Genomic DNA, 15,882 nt, shown 5'->3' on the forward strand with positions numbered 1-15,882 from the left:
AGCTATATTTTAAAATGCTATATATCTATGTCTGACACATTAGTAAAAGTCTTTAAAATATATCTACGCATTTTAGATGAAGAAAGCATAAGAAAAGACGTGGATGCTTATATAGGAAATTGGTTTGAATGGGGAACAAGTGCGTGGAGGAATAAATAACGGGCAATAGATGATAAAGCTGGATAGGCCAGCCAGGTGAACAACACAAAGGGCCTGGAGGGGCAAATTAGGAGTCTTAGGTGGGGTGGGAAAGGATCGTGGATAATAAAGTTTCCCTTGAAAGAATGGAATAACAAACTTGTAAGAAAATTTAAAGAAATGTTAATGTGGACAGCAAAAATTTAGCAACAGTCAATCAAAGCTACATTTAGTTCTGCAAAAGGTAATCATCCTGGGAACATTCTGCACTTCCAATTGTTTAAGATGTAAGGGACAAAGGAAAAGTCCGGAGATGACTGAGATTTTGAATACGGTTCTACCATTAATAGAAATAAAAACGTCCAGAATAAGACCTGGTTTAGATGGAAATGAAGAGTGTTTAGTTGTGTTTATACTCTCTTTGTGGTGTTAAGGGACCCCCCTAATATATATGAGAAAGTTGGACTCAGGAGAAAGGCTCTGGACAGTGATAGTAAAGAGGGTTGTAATTACCAAGGAAGAGAATGGAGAAAAAGAAGAGGACAAACCACAGAATGGAGAAGAACAAAAATTAGGGGATAGAAGAAAAAAGTAAAGGAGAGAACAAGAGGACAATAAAGGGGGGAAAGGAGACAAATGAGGACAGTAAAAGTGATGAAAGAAAAATCGAACAAGGGAAATCTCTAGAAGAGTTAATGATACGCAATGCGATTAATGGGTAGAGAAAGGACTGAGCAAAAGCCACAGGATTTGATGTAAAAGCCACAGGAGAATGTACTTATGTTATGAAGGTACAAAGAGATACTTGTTAAAGAAGGAATGAGAAAGTAAAGAGTAAGGATTATAAATTATTTTGGAGGATTTATTGGTGAATAATATAAAATCACCTGAAATTTACTGAATTATTGTGTTCCAAATACTATACTAAAAGCTTTATGTATATTAACTCAGTTATTACCATTTTTTCCTTACATCAAACCCACGAGGTGGATACTATTATTATTCTCATTTTATGAATAAAGATGGCAAGATAGGAAAGTTAAGAAATGTCCCTCAGGTCATAGTTTACATGTGATGGAGCTTGGTTGGATTGAAATGACTGCGAAGATAATGCTCCTAGTTTGAACAGACAATAGAGAAGAAAAGAGCAGGACGATATTTTTAGTGGGGATAAGGGGTGGGAGAGTTGTTTTAATAAAATAAACAAAATAAAGTTTGAGCATTTTTGCTCTTCAATGAAAAGGAACTAGTGGAGAAAAAGAATGAAGAAGCAAGAGAGGGAGAATAATTAGAGCACGAAACCAGAGGAAGTGAGGGAACCAGAAGGGGAGAAGAGCAGCTTATAAATTGAAGAGTAACCTAGAAAATGTGAAGGAAACTTATTTTAAAAGTTACCAACAAAGCTATTGAAATATTCATTTACAACTAAGGGACTAAGCCAGCCGTGGGCAAACTACGGCCCGCGGGACGGATCCGGCCCGTTTGAAATGAATAAAACAAACAAAAAAAAAGACCGTACCCTTTTATGTAATGAAGTTTACTTTGAATTTATATTAGTTCACACAAACACTCCATCCATGCTTTTGTTCCGGCCCTCCGGTCCAGTTTAAGAACCCATTGTGGCCCTCGAGTCAAAAAGTTTGCCCACCCCTGGACTAAGCACTTCTATCATGCCAACTTTAGAAAGTTTAAAAAGAAAAAAAAGATGTTTTTCTTTTTTGTATTTATTTTTTAAATCTTTATTGTTGAAAGTACTACATAAGTCCTTCTTTTGCCCCCACTAACCTCTTCCAGTCCGCTCCCATCCCCCTCCTCCCAAGCCCTCACCACCCCATTCTGTGTCCACAGGTTATGCATATATGCATACAAGTTCATTGGTTGATCTCTTCCCACCCACCCTCCCCTGCCTTCCCTCTGAGGTTCAACAGTCTGTTGATTTGTTGATGCATCCAGTGTGGAAAACAGCAGATGAGTGGATAAAAAGCCCACTACATGGGAGAACATATTTGCCAATGATTGATTCATGCATGAATTTCGTGCACTGGGCCACTAGTTTTTTCATATGTCTCTTGGCTTTCTATATGTTCACTTTGGAGAAGTATCAATTTAGGTCCTTTGCCCATTTTTTAAATTGGATTGTTTGTCTTCCTTTTGCTAAGTTGTATGAGTTCCCTATATTTTTTGGAGATTAACCCCTTATTGGATCAATCATTGGCAAATATGTTCTCCCATGTAGTGGGCTCTCTTGTCATTTTGTTGATGTGTTTTTTTTTTGGTTTGGTTTGGTTTTTGGCAGTGCAGAGGCTTTTTATTTTAATTCAGTTTCATTTGTTTATATTCGCCTTAGTTTCCATTGCCCTAGGACAGTGGTCGGCAAACTCATTAGTCAACAGCGCCAAATATCAACAGTACGCCGACTGAAATTTCTTTTGAGAGCCAAATTTTTTAAACTTAAACTATATAGGTAGGTACATTCAACTTTAAATTCAACTTTAAATTCACGGTTTTCGTCTTTCGTTTTTCTTTGCTTCTTCTTTGTAGCCATGTCAAACAGGGCACCTAAAAAAAATGTTTCATTTTATAATAATAAAGCCACCAACACAAAAGAATTACAATTCTTAAATTGACGACAAAAATACCTGTAGGATTTGCAGCTGGTTGGAAAAATACAGGTAACTTTATATTTTGAGTAGGTACTTTTGTCACCCGCACGCAACTTGCTGACGCAACTAGCACTAACCACTGCACAATGAGACTGCTGACTGACTGGCTCACTCAACTCGTGCATGAATCGCGCGCACCTCCCCCACGCTGCGTATCCCGTGGCCCGCCTGAGCCGCATCTCCCATGGCCCGACCGACCAACACCTCCCACTTCTTCTAATGCCACTTCTTCAAAATAGACTTGCTCAGGCTGAAAACCGACTTCTGCGCATGGGCCACGAAGTTTCAATTGCACTGTACGTGCGCGCCTGCACATGGTATTTTGTGGAAGAGCCACACTCAAGGGGCCAAGAGCCACATGTGGCTCATGAGCCACGGTTTGCCGACCACTGCCCTAGGAGAAGTATCAGCAAACATGTTGATATGAGACATGTCTGAGATTTTTCTTCTAGGACTTTTATGGTTTCACATCTTATGTTACGTCTTTTACCCATTTTGACTGTATTCTTATGAATGGTGTAAGTTGGTGGGTTTTTTTTGCACGTACCTGTCCAATTTTCCCAACACCATTTATTGAAGAGACTGTCTCTGCTCCATTGTATGCTCTTGCCTCCTTTGTCAAATATTAATTGAGCATAGTGGCTTTGGTTGATTTTGGGGTTCTCTGTTCTGTTCCAGTGATCTATATGCCTGTTCTTGGACCAGTACTGGGTTGTTTTGAGCACAGTGGCTTTTTAGTATAACTTGGTATCTGGTATTGTGATTCTTCCAACTTTGTTTTTCTTTTTCAAGATTGCTACAGCTATTGGGGGTCTTCTTTGATTCCATAAACATTTTTGGAGTTTTTGTTCTAGGTCTGTGAAATATGCCATGGGTATTTTAATAGCAATTGCATTGAATCTGTAGATTGCTTTGTGAATATGAACATTTTAATGATGTTGATTCTACCAATGCGTGAAGATGGCACATTCTTCCATTTGTTTATATCTTTCTCTATCTCTTTTTTCAACATCATGTAGTTTTCAAAGAACAGGTCTTTTACCTCCTTGGTTAAGTTTATTCCTAGGTAACTTAATTTTTTTTGTTGCATTGGTAAATGGAATTTTTTTTAAGTTTCTCTTTCTGAGAGTGCACTATTGGTGTATAAAAAGGCTATGGATTTTTGGGTGTTAATTTTGTATCCTGCTACATTTCTGAAATCATTTATTAAGACTATTAGTTTTTTGATAGAATCTTTAGGGTTTTCTATGTCATCTGAGAATAATGAGTTTATTTTTTCCTTCCCAATTTGGATGCCTTCTATTTTTTCTTGTCTGATCGCTATGGCCAGGACTTCTAGAACTATGTTGAACAAGAATGGTGAAAGAGGGCATCTTTGACTTGTTCCTGTTCTTAGTGGAAATGATTTTAGTTTTTGTCCATTGAGTGTGGTGTTGGCTATAGATTTGTCATATATGGCCTTTATTATGTTGAGGTTTGATCCCTCTATTATCACTTTGCTGAGAATTTTTATCAAAAAAGAGTGACGGATTTTGTCAAATGCTTTTTTCTGCATTGATTGATATGATCATATGATTTTGTCTTGCAATATGTTTATGTGCTGTATCACATTTATTGATTTGCAAATATTGCATCCTTGGAATAAATCCCACTTGATCATAATGTATGATCTTTTTAATGTATTGCTGGGTCTAATTTGCAACAATTTTGTTGAGGAATTTAGCATCTATGTTCATCGGGGATATTTACCTGTACTTCTCCTTCTTTGTCATGTCTTTATCCGGTTTTGGAATAAGGGTAATGCTGGCCTCATAGAAAGAGTTTGAAAGTGTTCCTTCCTTTTAAATTTTTTGGAATAGTTTGAGGAGACTAGGTATTAGTTCTTCTTTGAATATTTGGTAAAATTCCCCTGTGAATCCGTCTGAACCAGGGCTTTTGTTTGCTGGAAGTTTTTTTGTTTTTTTTTAATTTTAATTTTTTTTATTCCTGCTTCAATTTCATCAGTAGTTATTGGCCTATTCAGGTTTTCTGATTCTTCCTGATTGAGCTTTTGGAAGGTTGTATTTTTCTAGGAATATGGATATATTCCTAAAAATATGTTTTTCTATTACTTCCATTTTTTAAAACTGAATATTAAATGAATACTAAAAATTAATTTTGTGACAGGAATCATGTGTACTGGGATTTATCAATGAAGGGTGTATTGCCCTTATAAATGCTGAGATATTACTATAATGGTCTTTTATTATTTTAGAGTATTGCTAATAAAATTCTAATAAAATATTTTCCTATCACAATAACATAACATTTTATTATCATTAAAAAAATACCAATCCATTAATTCTTACTAATATCCAATTGTTCTAAAAGATAACAAGTCTTTGTCTTAGGTAACATTATGTTTTAAGTGTTTTCCTCTTACTTTTTAAACCAACTACCATGTCATTTGCAAACTATGAGCACCCAAACTGTTTCCTTTGCTATTTCTGTCACTTGGAGAATTAAAAGGAACAGTTTATATAGCATCTTGTCTCCATAGTAATATGTATGTACTTGCTTTTTAGTCTTTCATTTAATGAGGAAAGTTTAAAGTCTCCCTCCCCCACATCTCTCCCCAAACTGTTCCAGCATGAAATAAAAACCTCCCAGAGCTAGCTCTCTGCCAGCTGTGGATTAACCACAGACAGCCATAGAATGGTCTACATAAATAGTAACCTGGTCAAATAATTAGGCTTCTCACCAACTTCAGACTGAAAATTTGATCTGTGCTAAAATACATCTGATTGTAATTTACGGTACAGAACAGTATGCCCCTGGAGTCTAAATTTGGCCTCATTCCAAATGTGTGCATGTTGTATGTGTGTTTTACTTTAAAATGCAACACAAGATTATTGTGATGTGGATAGTATAACTTCCATTTTGTAAATTTTATAAAGAATATACAAAAACTATAAGATTTTAAATGAGGCAAAATCACAATTTAAATTAATTCCATTTTGAATGGTCTCTTGTTTTTCTTTAAGTAAATATTTAGTATTTAAACAATTTCGGATTTGTGCTCTGTTAGAGTGCAAAGACTTAAAATTGATGCCAACCATAATTTTTCTTCCCAGATTTATATCCTTTGCTAGGCCACATGTTCCAAACTATAGTACTGCCGAAAATAAAAACAGCACCATTATAAAATTTTCCCCCAAGTGTCAGATTTGCAATAAAAATAGGTCAATAGTTTATATGGTTATAGTTTAGAAAAATACTCTATATAATCAAGAAAATATTGTGATTTTTAAAGTTAGGGATTTCAGTCTACAAGTTAACCTTGCTACTCTTTGTTCCTATGAGCAAAGTGAATTCTAGCACTTAGAGGTTGAATAATGTTAATCAAAATTGAGAATGAAGCGAGACAATTTTACCCATTGAAATAGAAAACAAAACAAAACAAAAGGCGAGAGTAGGAGGGATGGAGAAAGACTAAGGCAGAGCCAAAGAACCATTTTAGCAGAGCTAGACTAATGCTTAGAAATCTCAAATACATAGATTTGTTACTCAACCACTCTAAGGATTTATCAGGGAGAATGGAAGAAATTAAGCTGTTTAATATACTAAAAGAATAGGAGGGAGATGATTATTTTGCTCTTCACCAGTGTTTACCTTAATTCTGTGTGATCATTTAGGGTTCATTTTAGTTGTCCTTACTTAAGAGCACAAACTCTGTTTTACTATTTCCATTAACAATTATCTGAAAAATAGATGTGTATGTGTGTGTACATAAACACCTACATAAACTTTAGATATCAGCTTGGAAGTATAAGAATATAAATTCAAAAACAAATAAAGCTAGTAGAGTAACCATGCCTTAAAATGATCAATTGTGAATACACAGTGATATAGGGGGAAAAAAGTCTTTTGTTTAGAAAAATACTCTAATCAGAATAAAATAGGACAGAAATAGATAATTATTTTGAAACATTCAGACCAATGGATTTTAACCTATTTGGGTCTATTTAGACACCCATATGCATAAAATTTTACATGCATTGGCAGTAGGAGTGGGTCAGTAATCCCTTAAGGCTCATCTATAAATAATGGGTAAGGATTGGATTTGACTGAAGGTTAAGAACTTGTAATTTGGTTTCTTTCCTTGAGAATACAGAACCACATAAATTCAGTTTGATTAAAGAGTTTCCTTTTTTAAAAACACAGACAATCTGTAATAAAACAGAAGTAAATATCAAACTTCTGGAGTGGGAATGACTTTCAAGCCTAGGGAGGGATGATTATCTCAAGAATTACTATACAAAAATTAAAACCTTTAGTGGGTTGTCTTCCAGTCCCAAGTGGGAGTGGGGGGAGCAACAAAAAAAAAAAAACAGGAAAAATGACTATAGTAAATATAACAAAGGGTTAAGATCTTTAGCCTATAAAGAACTTTAAAAATAGATTAAAAATTAAACAAATATTAGGACAACAATAGATAAGCCAAAAACATGAAAAAGTATTTCATTAAAAGAGAAAGGGAAATACACAAATAAATATATAGACAAATATTCCTCTCCAGCATTTTGAGAAACAACATTGTAGTACTCAATGGTGAAGAAAGGTTCATGAACTTAATAACTTAATACTATTGGTGGGAGTGCAACTGACACTGCTTTTTCAGAAAATAATTTGAAAATACACATGAGAAACCACAAACAAATTCTGAGAATCTGTCTACCTTAAGGAAATAATCCAAAATATGGGAAAACATACATTCATGAATGTATCAACATACTATTTTTTTCACTGAAAATCTGGGAACAATATAAATATTCAATGATAGAAGAATAAATAGTCAAGTAAGGATTGGCATAAAAACCTACTCTAAATCTAACTACTGATCATTTAAAATGTGGCTAGTGTTAAAGACCTGAACTTCAAATTTTATTTAACTCTACTTTAAATATAAGGAACCACATGTAGCTAATGAAGCACATACAATGTGGCTAGTATGATCGTGAAACAGAATTTAATTTATTTAAATTTAAAAATGGAAGCAATGCAAAATATTTTTCTTGTTAAACATAATTTTATTTTTTTGGTAGGACTACATTTTATTTTTTGATCATTGTCAATTTAGTGATTGAACTGTGTTATAAATGTAAGATAGACACAATTTCAAAGACTTAGTATAATTTAAAAAATGTTAAAAATCATACTTGTTGAAATAAGAAATATTTCAGATATGGTAAGATAAATAAAATATATTATTAACATTAATTTTACCAGTTTCTCTTTACTTTTTTTTAGGCTACTAGCAAATTTGTAATTGTATACATGGCTTCTATTATATTTCCATTGGCTGCTCAAGAGAATATTTTGAAGATATTAAAAGTGTTGATTATGAAAACTAAGTTGCAGACTAGAAAATATTTATGCTACACAATGTTAAATGAAACCTAAGATATATAAATAATATGTACAACATATGGTTATAAACTACATCAAATCAATAGGAAAAAAATTAGAAGAGAATGCACCAAAAGTAAAAATGGTTAAATTTGAGTTTAAAAATTATGGATAATTTAAATATTTTTTATTTTTCAAATTTTAGTACGGTGGTTCGATTATTCTTCTGATAAAAATTGCTTAAAGGTAAAACTATTTTGTTCACTTAAAGAAATCTCTACACAAATAAGAGATATGCATAAACGGTGAGAAGAAGAGCAGATAAACTAATGAGAGTAAGTCTACATTCTTCAAGTAGATAGATGGCTGAAAAAGAAACAAAACTAAATATGAGATTACTGACTTTGGTAAATATAAATTACTATTCATAGAAGCAAAAGTGAAAATAAAGAAGAATGTGTGATAACAAAAAATATTTGGACAACCAGAGAGCCCCACCACACCTAGACTAGCACTGATGAGGGAGTGCTGAAAGTACCAGATGGCGTGCCTCGAGACGTACCACTGTTGTCTGTTCTGAAGAACATAATTAGTCTGTTTTTCATGCCATAACAAAGGTGCTATAGTAACACCACTCAGAGAATGAGGTTGAGAGAATGAATAAATTAGAAGTCAAAAATAACAAATACACCACCACATAGCATGTTATTCTTCCTCTTAATGGGTCTACATGTTTTGTAAATCTCCCAGAGAATGTAAAATGTATTTTTTTGCAGGAGTGGGAATAAAATACGAATTATGACAAAACATAGTTTCTATTTGCTTGTAAGGAAAATACTGACTTTGACAACCATTAAGATAATGTATAAGTCATTTACAATTACAATGTTATATGATATGTACTACTTCATATCAATGACAGCAATAGAATCACAAGAAGAAAATCAGGACAAATATACCAGTGAATGCTGTAACGCTTGTGTCACCACTGATGGAATGTAATGCATCAATGGAATAGAATAATTCACTTAGATCGTCCTGCCTATGTGGCTGCTTTTGGAAGCATCAATGAAATTACTGATTTCACATATATTTTAATCTTTTTAAGGACTGAAATACTTGCAATCTTAACTATACCATGAATGTAGAAGTCAGCTTTTCTCCCATCCGAAATAACCCCCTTAAAGCATGTAGTAAGAAGCAGCAAGACAAAGTGGAAAGAAGGTGGGACACATAGGAGCATATTTATCACAGCTTTGCTGAAAGTGAAAGGGAGTGTGAGGTATTCTTGAAGTCCATTTCTAGGGGAAAAGATAAGGAAAATGTGAATGTGCATTATTCTAGAGATTTAAAAGCAATAAATTAGAGATATATACATTAGATTGGACAACCTACATAGTGCATATTCTTAACAAGATACATTTTTCAAGGATATAGGACTCATATCAAACTCAGGAGCATACACATGGTGGGAGAGAAATGGTATCAGAGATCAAGAATGGTATGAAGCCCTGGCTGGTTTGGCTTAGTGGATAGAGCGTCGGCCTGTGGACTGAAGGGTCCCGGGTTTGATTCTGGTACAGGGCACATGCCCAGGTTGCAGGCTCGATCCCCAGTGGTAGGGCATGTGGGAGTGAGTCTCTCTCATCATAGATGTTTCTATCTCTCTCCCTCTCCTTTCCTCTCTGAAAAAAAGAAAAAAGAAAAAAAATAAAAAAAATAATGATATGAAAAACAACAAAAGAGGAGCCATGTCTAAGACAAATTATAATAATATGAAAAGATTTGAGGATTCACTTAATTCTCAGCACCAGAGAGTTTAAACAAACAAGTACACTTATTTTTAAAAGTTTGCCACGTTACTCAAGCGTTACAGCATTCACTCATATATTTGTTCTGATTTTCTCCTTGTGATTCTATTGCTGTCATTGATATGAAGTAGTACATATCATATAACATTGTAATTGTAAATGACTTATACATTATCTTAATGGTTGTCAAAGTCAGGTTGGCAAACTTGTTGTCCTTATTAATTATGTGAATTTGGGCTACTTAACTTCTCTAGGCCTCATTGTTCTCATCTGAAAATGGGAACAATAATACCTATTCAAGGTAATTATAAGAAATAAATGAGTGCTTAATGCAATGCCTGCCATATTATATAAACTCCATACATATTAAAATTTTATTAATATTTCTTTCTGTAATAATATCAAGAGCATTAGAAAGTTTTATTTTTTTTTTCATGAATGGTGAGTTTTATGTTACAGCTGTTAGTTACAATGCTGAACTGAAGTATGTTCTTTAACTTCAATATACAGTTTGGTATTTCCTTTGAAATACAAATACATAAAACAAAATTCATCATTCCCTTTACAAAAGCTCTCCCTGCCTCCTCTTTCTCTCCTTGATTTAATCATCCTATATCCTGCTGACAGATTAATCACCCTAATCACTCTTCTTTTCCTAGTAAATTAAATCCAAATGCCTCACACCCTAGCATTCAAAGCTCTCCACAATATTCCAACTTACATAGTAAACCAGCTGTAACCTCTATTACTCCACAGCATATGTCCTTGCTTCAATCATATAGAATGATTTGCTTCTTCCAACATAAATCTTTTGAGTCTTTATGTTGTTCTATATATCTGAAATATCCACTACTTTTACTTGTTGGAATTTTACCTCCATCAAGGCCCATTTAAAGTCTAACTTCGATCCCACAGGATTTATTGCATTCCCACCAACAGATGTACTCATTCCTCTTTGAAACTACATAACATGTATATTATGCCATGAATAATCACAAGTATTTATTTCATTTTATTTAATAATATAAGCAACTTGCATTTGTCTTAAGTCCCTAACCTGACTATTACCTTCAGGACAAGACTCCTTATTTTTATGTTTGCTATAGCGCAAAGCACAGTCTACAGTGTACCGATAATTTTTAAAAATCAAATTAAATTTGTATTCAGACTCTAGATCAGTGGTTCCCAAACTTATTTGGCCTACCGCCCCCTTTCCAGAAAAAATATTACTCAGCCCCTGGAAATTAATTTTTTTTAAATTTTAATAGCAGTTACTCATCGCCTCCAAATGCACCTGTGGCCATCACCGCCCCCCTGGATCGCTGCAGCGCCTACCAGGGGGCAGTAGCGCCCACTTTGGGAATCACTGCTCTAGATATATTCCCGTGTAACTAAAATGCTATGAAAACAATAGGACTGCTGCATTTTCATATGCTAAAGGAAGAGTATATTCATGTTAGAGTTGGTCAGCTCTCTAGTGCATAGGATCTGAAACTTTCTCAGTTCACAGCACACTTAGTGTACAAGTAATTTATTATAGTGCTCTAAGAAATACCGAAAAGTTCTGTTTTTTGTCAGGTCCAAGCAACTTAGTAAGTACTATAACCTTAACAATTTAATACGTTTTTAAAAAATAATACACATAAATTTAAAAAAATTTATTTCATTAAAAAAATAACCACAATATTTAATAATGGGATGTGCTAACAGGCATGGCACAAACCTTCAAGCTTTGGATTTGAATTAAATAGTGCAGCCCTGTTTCCTGTTCCAACCTGCTTTACAGGAGCCTTGTGGTGTTTTTTTTGTTTTTTGTTTTTCCAATTGATTAAATTTTTAGACAGGGAGAGGGACATCAGTTTGTTGTTCCACTTTATGCATTTAGTGGTTCTTTTTTTTAAAAATCTTCATATTGATTGATTCTTGTATGTGCCCTGACAGTGGATCAAACCCACAACCTTGGCATATAGGGACGATGCTCTAACTAATTAAGCTGCCCAACTAGGGCCTTATCTTTCTTTTCTTTCTTCCCTTCCTCTCTTCCCTTCCTACCTTCAATCCCTCCCCTCCCCTCTCCTTCTCTCTCCTCCCTTCCCATTCCTTCCCTTCTCTTTTTCTTTCTTTCTTCTTCTTCTTCTTCTTCTTTTTTTTAAATCACAGCAACCATTCCCAAAGATAGGACATCATCCCAAAGGAATGTATTGCAATTTAATGCTGAAATGGCGCATTACTCGGAGATAAAGTATTCTACAGCACTCTTCTGAGTTTGGAATGGTACCCTGGGTGGCTTAGGACACAGGTTGGGAACTGTGGATCTAGTTGAAGAAAATACCTTGATAAGCATTTTTATTTGATAAAGCTAAAGCCCTTCTTGGCTCCTTTTATTTAAAAAATAGAGGTAATTTACTCTGCATGAGAAAGCAGAAGTAAACCTGAGTATGAGAGTGGCAACCTGGAGAGCAGAGGGGAGAGGATTTCATAAAGAGATGGGCCCTGACCAGATGATGGCAGCGGCATGCCCTAACAACTTTCCTAATGCTAATACCTAGCAATCAATTTTCATTTGTTTCCGATCCTATATAGTATTATAATCCCTCTCTAGTAACTTAAACTTTCCATAAAAACAAGCTCTTATGTTTAAGTAATTTACCTCCCAAATATATTTAAGTAATTTTAATTTTTCTGCTCAATGAAGTTTGAATCTAAGAACTATTATCTTTATCTCCAAATCCAATGTTTAATGTCCTATCAATTTTAACTCTATAGTAACTTGCAACTCTGCCATCTTCCCTATTAATACATCATTAGTATTAATTTCCCATCAACACAAGCCTCGTTTTACTTTGTAAACACTATTGCAACGGTTTCCTGTTTTGGCAAAGCTCCTCTGCTCAAAAACATTAAATGTCTCATTTCCTAAACAATCCAACTAAAGATCCTGACATGGCACTAAAAATCCTCTAAATCTGACGGTAATTGATCTTTCCTATATTTTCTTTGATGAGTCGTGACCTTCATGAAACTTACTCTAACTACACAGGGCTTCTAGCTAGTCTACTTGTACATATAGATCTTCTATCTGCCTATATCCTTTCCTTTGCTGGTGATATTTACTCCTCTAGAATCTGTTCTTCACCTTCTACTTAGTCAACAAGAGCAAGGGTTGGCAAATGTTTTCTGTTAAAGGCCTGGAAGCAAATATTTTGGGTTTGTGGGCCATATGATCTCTATTGCAACTGCTCAACTCTGCTGTTATAGCACTTGAAGCAGCTATAGAATTAGCTTGGTTGTATCCCATTAAAGCTTTATTCGCAAGAAAAGGCAGTGAGCCAAATCTGGCCACTGGACATATTTTTCTGAGCTCTGAATTAAAGGTACAGAAGAAGGCACACACTACTTAGTGGAAATGAAAACAACCACTCAGACAAAAAGAATGTTGGAGAGGATATTAACAGAAAATCCAATGTAAGATGGTACGGAAAGTTAGCTTCCTCTTAATAACAAAGAGCATGGAGAAATGGAAAGTTAATGTGGGTTTAGAGAGAAGGAAACTATGTAATTATTTTCCTAGTATCTTCTCTTGAAATGACAACATCTGACTATTTTCTGCGACTAGCACTAAATCAACACAAGTCCCTTACATTTAGTATAACAACCTATTTCCAGAGGGCACTATGTTTTCTTGTTTTAATTGTTGCTGCTCTCTATCTCCACCCCTCAATCCCACTCAATACTTCTTCCTAGATGCCTCTGAGGACAACTGTTGAAACAGATCGTCTAGCTTCCCTGAGCAGGACAGGATCATTTATTTAACTTTTATACCCTGAGTGTTCTTATCTGTTGGAAGAAACAAAAAATTGTCAAGTGGTCAAATGTGCAAAGCAATTTTCTTGAAGATAATTTTAAAAATTTTAATTGGAGTAGCATGTCTCCCTAAAATTTAAAAATAGCATGTGATAGTTTAAAAAATGACTGGATAAGAAATTCAGATATTCATATTCTGATCTAGATTTTAGACAACTACTTTGAAACGTGAATGATATATTTAATCTTGATGAGCTTCAGTTTCTTCATTTATGAAAAATAGACAGGAGCCCAGCTGCTGTGGCTCAGTGGCTGAGCATCCATCCATGAACCAAGAGGTCACCGGTTCGATTCCCAGTTAGGGCACATGCCCGGATTGCTGGCTTGATCCCCAGTAGGGGACGTGCAGGCAGCAACCAATTGATGTTTCTATCTCTATCCCTCTCCCCTTCCTCTCTCTAAAAGAAAAATAGATAGGAGATTGGGTGGATGATCTTGAGAGGCACTTTCATCTAAAAAATTCTAGAATCCAGTTAGGTTTTAAATTAACTGCTTTTTTTAAATTGAGGTTTAATTCCTATAATATAGAATTAACCATTTTAAAATGAAAAAATGTCATTTAATACATTCACATATTGTGCAACCATTACTTCTATCTTGTTTCAAAACATTTTCACCACCCCAAAAAGTAACTTCTTACCCATTAAGAAGTTACTCCACATTACTCCTAGCCCCAGGCAACCACCAATCTCTTTTCTGTTTCTATAGATTTACCTATTTTGGATATTTCACATAATTGAAAGGATACATTATGTGATCTTTTATGTGTGGCTTCTTTTACTTAGCATAAAATTTTGAAGTTCATTCACATTGTAATATGTGGTATATCCTTTTTTATGATCAAATAATATCCCATTGCATGGATATATCATAATGTATTTATCCATCTATCTGGTTATGGGCATCTGGCTTACTTTCCAAACTTGACTTTTTTGAGTAATATTTATAAAAACAATAAATAACATAAACATGTACATATCAAAAGTTTACTTTAAAATAGATTTGAAGGAATATTCTGAGGAGGGAATCCCTTTCATCAATAAATTGATAAATCTTAGTGAGCCAGAAATGCAACTAACTACACCTTCTGATACATATAACTCAATGAGGTTTTAATAAAAACTTTAAAAATACAAAATTCTATCTATATATATAAAACCCTAAGCACGGTAGACCCTTTGACTGGCTGCTATGATGCGCACTGACAACCAGGGGGCAGATGCTCAATGCAGGAGCTGCCCCCTGGTGGTCAGTGTGCTCCCACAGTGGGAGCGCATCTCAGCTGACCAATGGGTGCCAAACGCAGGGCTCAGCGGCAGCAGGTGCAGTGGGGCTGGTATGACCGGGAGTGGCGCATCGCCCTGCCATGTTTGGGCTCCTCCCCAGCCACCTGCAGCTTCACGCACTACTACATCTTTCGAAACTGGCAGTCCGACATCCCCCAAGGGGTCCTGGATTGCGAGAGGGTGCAGGACAGGCTGAGGGACCCGACTGGTGCATGAATCCGTGCACGGGGCCTCTAGTCTAACATAATGAAGTTTATAAAATACACGGGTCAGGCTCTGAAACAAAGTAATAGGGAACACAAGTGTTCTTTAAGAACCTACACGGAGGTGGTTGTTCTTTTATTTTTTTAAAATATATTTTATTGATTTTTCAGAGAGGAATGGAGAGGGATAGAGAGTTAGAAACATCGATGAGAGAGAAACATCGATCAGCTGCTGCCTGCACACTCCCTACTGGGTATGTGCCCGCAACCAAGGTACATGCCCTTGACTGGAATCGAACCTGGGACCCTTGAGTCCGCAGGCCAATGCTCTATCCACTGAGCCAAACCGGCCAGGGCGGAGATGGTTGTTCTTGTCTGCCATATTTATCTGGAAGTGATTTTAAGTAGTTAACTAATGGAATGCAAAAAAGTGACTTCTTCCGTCTACTGGTGGACACAGTTGTTTTAAATCCGAGTTCAAGAATGACAAATATGCAACTATTTTTCTGAGTAATTGTTCTGGCTTTCT

At 35.2% G+C, this 15,882-nt stretch overlaps 1 protein-coding gene across 2 annotated transcripts in view; it reads right to left on the reverse strand.

Annotated features, from left to right (window-relative positions):
- The window catches only part of ADK (adenosine kinase), a 448,784-nt gene that overhangs the window by 149,995 nt on the left and 282,907 nt on the right, over positions 1 to 15,882 (reverse strand). The gene's annotated exons all lie outside the window — the stretch shown is intronic.

Source organism: Myotis lucifugus, unplaced genomic scaffold (genome assembly GCF_000147115.1).
Source record: "Myotis lucifugus unplaced genomic scaffold, Myoluc2.0 scaffold_69, whole genome shotgun sequence".
Taxonomy (NCBI): Eukaryota; Metazoa; Chordata; class Mammalia; order Chiroptera; family Vespertilionidae; genus Myotis; species Myotis lucifugus.